The sequence below is a fragment of the Ranitomeya variabilis genome, chromosome 6 (assembly GCF_051348905.1).
Source record: "Ranitomeya variabilis isolate aRanVar5 chromosome 6, aRanVar5.hap1, whole genome shotgun sequence".
Classification (NCBI taxonomy): Eukaryota; Metazoa; Chordata; class Amphibia; order Anura; family Dendrobatidae; genus Ranitomeya; species Ranitomeya variabilis.
Genome location: NC_135237.1, coordinates 426,472,477 through 426,478,472, shown reverse-complemented (window position 1 = coordinate 426,478,472; position 5,996 = coordinate 426,472,477). Strand labels below are relative to the sequence as shown.

Sequence of the window (5,996 nt, the reverse complement as noted above, 5' to 3'; positions counted from 1 at the left end):
CCCTAAGTGTGCTTCCTGAGAATAACATAAGGGAACTCCTCCAACTACCACCTTACTAAAAGTGCCCTGAGCCTAGCTGACTCTGCCTTACATCACGGCAGATTCCAGATTGCTGTAGGTGTCCCTATTCACTTGCTTAAGGAAGAACACTACTGCCACTGAAGAGCTCTTGCTGGAACTTTTGCTCCCTTTTCCTGGTTTCTTCTCATACACCCACCCAATGATGAGCACTTTCCTCTGAGGGAGTCCTTTCTTGTCTTCAACTCATTAACATCTCACTAATTAAACAGGTCCCCTGTCATCACTGACTAACAGGAAAGCAGCCTCTCAGAGGATAACACATACAATACAGTACATTTTCATACAACTAAAGGGAATCTGTCACCAGTTTTGGCCGTTATAAGATACGGCCATCACCTTTCGGGATTGATATACAGCATCCTATAATGCTGTTTATAAGCCCCCAACCCGACCTGCAAAAGAAGAAAAATAACTTTTATTATACTCACCTGCGGGGCAGTCTGATCCGAGGGGTGTCGCTCTTCTTGGTCCTGCGCCTCCCATCTTCTTGTGATGCCGCCCTCCTGCTTGCTTCGTGTGGATGACGCGTCCCTGCATCATCCACACAGTCTCCTTGGCACCGTGCTCCTGCGCAGGCGTAATTTTCTGCCCTCTCTGCTTTTTGACCTTTTCTGGCACCTGCACACTGCAGTACTTTGCTTTGCCCTCAACAGGGCAGAGAAGTATGCCTGCGCAGGAGCGCGGTGTTGAGGCGACTGTGTGGATGATGCAGGAATGCGTCATCCACACGAAGCAAGCAGGAGGGTGGCATTTCAATAAAATGGGAGGCGCCAAACCAAGAAGAGTGACACCCCACGGACCGGACCACTCTGCAGGTGAGTATAATAAAAGTTATTTTTCTTCTCTTGCAGGTCGGGTTGGGGGCAGATATACAGCATTATATAGAATGCTGTGTATCAGCCCTGAAAGGTGATGGCTGTATCTCGTATTGGCCAAAAGTACTGACAGGTTCACTTTAACACAACAGAGGTCTCCAGACAGGTTTCATTAGTCACCGAAAAGAAACGCTGCCAGAATTAACATCAAAGTTATTTTTCAGGCATTGGTGTTATGCATAGCCAAATCATCATGTTCCATAAAAGTATGCTTTTGTAATTGTGATATTTCATGCAAAGTGATAAACATCTAGTATTGTACAGTATAAATCGAAATAACAAGGTGCAAATGACAGTCCCCTGGACGAAACAGATAACTGGTCTTCATAGAAAATCATAGCAGAAAGATTATGAACCTGTGAAGAAACCATTAACGTGTTCTCCATGGGTATCAATTTGTGAGGCACTGTTTTCTCCCCGCACACCATTTTGTAAAATAAGCTTCATGAGTAGAATCCTAAAGGCTAAGGATAAACTAAGACTCCCTGATTTAGAAGAGTGACCTGAGACCCTGACTGAGGTAGCCCTGCATCTGCCTACTGCAAGTGGTAACCCCTTCTCGACCTTGCGATTTTGCGCTTTTTGTTTTTTGTTCCCCTTCTTCCCAGAGCCATAACTTTTTTTATTTTTCCATCAATATGGCTGCCTGAGGGCTTGTTTTTTGCTGGACAAATTGAACTTTTGAACGACACCATTGACTTTACAATATAGTGTACAGGAAAATGGAAAAAAAATTGCAATTCCACAATTTTTTTTTTTTACCATGTTTACTAAGTGCTAAGTGCTAAAACTGAACTACAATCATGATTCTCCATGTCAGAATGAGTGCTTAGATACCAAATATCCTAAGTTTGTGGGGAAAAAAACAATGACGCCATTTTCCAAGACCCGTATTGTCCCCTTGTTTCAGGACCTGGAGCTGGGTGATGGCTTCTTTTTGGCAAACCAAGGGGACATTTTATTGATACTATTCTGGGGTAACTATGTTGTTTAAATCTTCTGTTATTGCATTTTATTGCAATGTTGTGGTGATCAAAAACATAATTCTGGCATTTTAATTTTTTTTATCGTTACACCGTTTACCAATTGGATTTATTTACCTTATATTTTGATAAACCGGACATTCCTGAATAACAACGATACCAAAAGTGTATTTTTTTTATTGTTTTAAAAAGGGGGTGACTTGAACTTTCATATTTTTAATTTTTTTTAAAAAACATTTATTCTACTTTTTACTGGCATCAATAGTCCCCTTAGGATACTTGAAGCTGCAATCTTCCGATTATTTGTGCTATGCATAGCAGGGCTTCAGCTCAGCTCTGCTATTATGTGTAGCAGAAATCATCGCCTAACGCGTTCATTGGAGATCTGCATCTGCAATGACAAGCACAGGGGTCTTCTGGTATTATATGACAGGGGCGTCGATAGGCGGGTGTTATGACGCACTTCCAGTGTGCACAAGTTAAATGTCGCTGTCAGTGATTGACAATGGCATTTAACAAGTTAAGAGCCGCGGGTGGCACATCGTTAGAGGAACATAACATCTGCTCAAAATCAGCTGTAATGTATCGGGAAAGATGCTGGCTCAGCGCCGAAGCCCACATCAAGGAGAGGTACACGACTTTTGAGGTATCTATACGTCAAAGGTCAAAAAATTGATTAAAGCACCACTCTAGAGGGTTTTTTTATTTTATTTTTTGCCATCTTCATCAATCATAGCCACTGCTACAGTCATCTTCTGCAAGTTGTAACTTTTCAGATCGCTCTAGTGTTTGCTGGAGTTACTAACTACAGAAGATGACATTAGCGGTGCCAGAAAGAGCAGAAGACAGCAGATAGTAAATATATTAATAATGACAGAGAACTTACATTAGTGGCACCATTCCAGCGCAGAAATAAATTTCTGATTTTGCCTTTTTGTTTTTCCTCCCCTTCGTTCCAAAGCTATATCTATTTTATTTTTGTGTCCAATTAGACATATCAGGGCCTGTTTTTTGCGTAAGGAGTTGTATTTTGGAATGACACAAAAATTCATTTTACCACATGTGTACGATGTGCATTTTGAGGTAAAAATTACTTCGCAAATATAACAATTCTGCTCATCAGTACAATTACAACGATACCAAACGATACCCCTTAATTCCCAGAGGTATTTTAATTTTTGTGTTTTGGTTTTTTGCTCCCCTTCTTCCCAGAGCCATAGCGTTTTTATTTTTTTGGTCAAAATGGCCAAGTGAGGGCTTGTTTTTTGCAGGATGAGTTGTACTTTTGTCGACACCATTCGTTTTACCATTCGTTTTACCATATCCTGTACTGGAAAATGGGAAAAAAATTCCAAGTGCTGTGAAATTGCAAAAAAATGCAATTCCACAATAGTTTTTTTTATTTTGCTTTTTTACTAGGTTCACTAAATGAAAAAAACAAAAATACAGCAAAAAGGCAGAGATCCTTACCTGCCCAGGCCTCCAAACAAATGCACTAACAGGATGTGTATTTTGCACTTTTTTCAGGGTGCAGTTGGGCCCATTTTGTCTTGTAAACTGTGGTGCATGTTCACATGGGATGCATTTTGATAGCGCTGGGCAGCCTGCCTGATCTAATAGAAGGGTGTAACTACTAGGCTGTTAACCTGGATGCTGTGCATTGCATAGTGTGAGCAGCGTCACATACAAATCTTTCTTGTGCATCAGTATACAAAGCAACCGCCCCCTCCATAAATTGGTAGGCTGTGAGCGGTTGCCTCATCGGTATTCTTGCACCTGTATAACTGCCATCTTAACTATATGGGTACACTGCATCCGGATAGTGCATTTGTTTGGAGGCCTTGGCAGGTAAGGATCTCTGCCTTTTTGCTGTATTTTTGTATTTTTGGAGGATTTTCAAGTCCTCTTTTTGTGCTATTGCTGTTTAGGTTCACTAAATGCTAAAATTGACCTGCCATTATGATTCTTCAGGTCATGACGTGTTCATCAACACCAAACATGTCTAGGTTATTTTTTTTATCTAAGTGGTGAAAAAAATTTCCAAAGTTTGTTAAAACAAACAAAAAATTGCACCATTTTCCGATACCCGTAGCGTATCCATTTTTCGTGATCTCGGGTTGGGTGAGGGCTTATTTTTTGCATGCCGAGTTCACATTTTTAAATATACCATTTTGGTGCAGATACAATCTTTTGATCGCTCGTTATTACATTTTAATGCAATGTTGCGGCAACAAAAAAACGTAATTCTGGCGTTTTGACTTTTTTCTTGTTACAACGTTTCACAATTGGGTTAATTCTTTTTTTTTATATTGCTAGATCGGCAATTCCAAATATGTGTATGTTTGATTTTTTTTTATTGTTTTATTTTCAATGGGGCAAAAGCGGGGTGATTTGAACTTTTGCATTTTTTTAAATATTTTTAAAAACATTTATATTTTACTTTTGGCATGCCTCAATAGTCTCCATACAGACGGTGATCAAATCTCTTGTATGTAGCAGAATTGCTGACTTGCTATGAGCACCGACCACCCGGCGACGCTCATACCAATCTGGCAGTGACAACTATAGAGGTCTGCTGGAGACCTCTGGTTGTCATGCCAACCCATTGGCGACCCGCGGTCATGTGAAGCGCATGTTAAATGCAACTGTTAGAGTTTGACAGTGGCATTTAACGGGTTAACAGCTGCTGGAGGATCGCGATTCCTCCCGCGGCTGTTAGCGGTACATGTCAGCTGTTCAAAACCATTACCGGTAAGGCCGGCATCACACTCAGCGTATGAAAATACGGTCTGTGACAGAAAGAGAAAGCTGGAGCCACAACTTGAGGCAAATCGAGACGTCAAGGAGCGAATGAAGAGGGTGAGATGGTTGCGAGCGACTGTGAGCTGCTCTTCAGGGGGGTCGTGTTGCCTGCAAAGGTGTTCTGCTTGCTTCGGCCTGTAAACTGGCCACCAGGTTGCCGGCGGTTCATTCCAAGCCCGCAGCAGGCGCTGGTCCTGTTGAAAAGAAGCCTAGTATTAAAAGTAAATAAGCAACAATGCTGGAGGCCCACAGTGATGAGAAGGATGCTGGCATTTTGCAAGGATGGAATAGCGCAAGAGTGAAAGCAAATGACAAGAAGAAAGAAGCATGTGTGCCCTTGTGAAAGGGAATGGAAAAAAGGCATAGGGGAGAGTGACCCCTGCTGGTGGAAGGAAGGAAAAAGCAAAAGCCTACAGCACCTGGTATTCCCAGGCGGAATCCCATCCAAGTACTAACCAGGCCCGACCCTGCTTAGCTTCTGAGATCAGACAAGATCGGGCGTGTTCAGGGTGGTGTGGCCGTAGGCAGAGACAGGCCTCTCACTTGCTGCTTTTCTACTTTGCAGTCTGGCTGCCCTGTCCTGTCCAGTGCTCAGCAAGAGGCCCTTTTGTGCTTTCCTTTCTCTTCACTTTTTTGCTGCCTCCCTTAAAGGGTTTGTAGGCAGAACACCCCGCTCAGAGCCGCTGAGCTCACTGATCGGCTGCCGACGTGACGTCAGCGTCACAGCCAATGCTACAGACCTAGAGCAGGGCTGAGACTCTCCGGTGGACCCGGGTAGGGTGAGTACAGGGCGGTTTGTTGCTTTCTAATAGCCTGCAAGCTGGGATGAACTTTTATTGAAAGGAACAACCCCTTTGACTGTCTGCAGCGTGCCACACCTAGGAAGCGCACACTAACACGCAAGCGAGCACGCACATATGCTTGCACGTGGCCACACCTATTTGCCCCTGCAGCCTCAGCGCCACCATGCGTCAGACTCTCCTGTTTGTCTTATTATTATGATTATTTCTGTGTCTTAGCAGGAAAACACCCCCAATTCCTCCCGCTCCTTCCCAGCGCTGAATTGGGGTCCTGGGCAGCCATCTGATTGGGTTAGTTACACAAGCTTCTTTGCAGAAAAAGACGTTACTTCTGCCGGCCGGCCACTAAAAATCATCCCTGGGGCGCCTGCTGAAAATCTGCCCCCTTCACGGTCCGGGATGCAGAAATGTTCCCAAAATAGTGATCCATATGTCATCCGTAGGCAGGGTATGGC

General features: G+C 43.3%; 1 non-coding gene across 1 annotated transcript; it reads right to left on the bottom strand.

The window, feature by feature from the left end:
* Positions 1-5,148: 5,148 nt before the first annotated feature.
* On the bottom strand, positions 5,149-5,267 carry LOC143783826 (5S ribosomal RNA). The gene has a single exon (XR_013217492.1). It is a non-coding gene; the product is annotated as a 5S ribosomal RNA (ribosomal RNA).
* Positions 5,268-5,996: the final 729 nt, after the last annotated feature.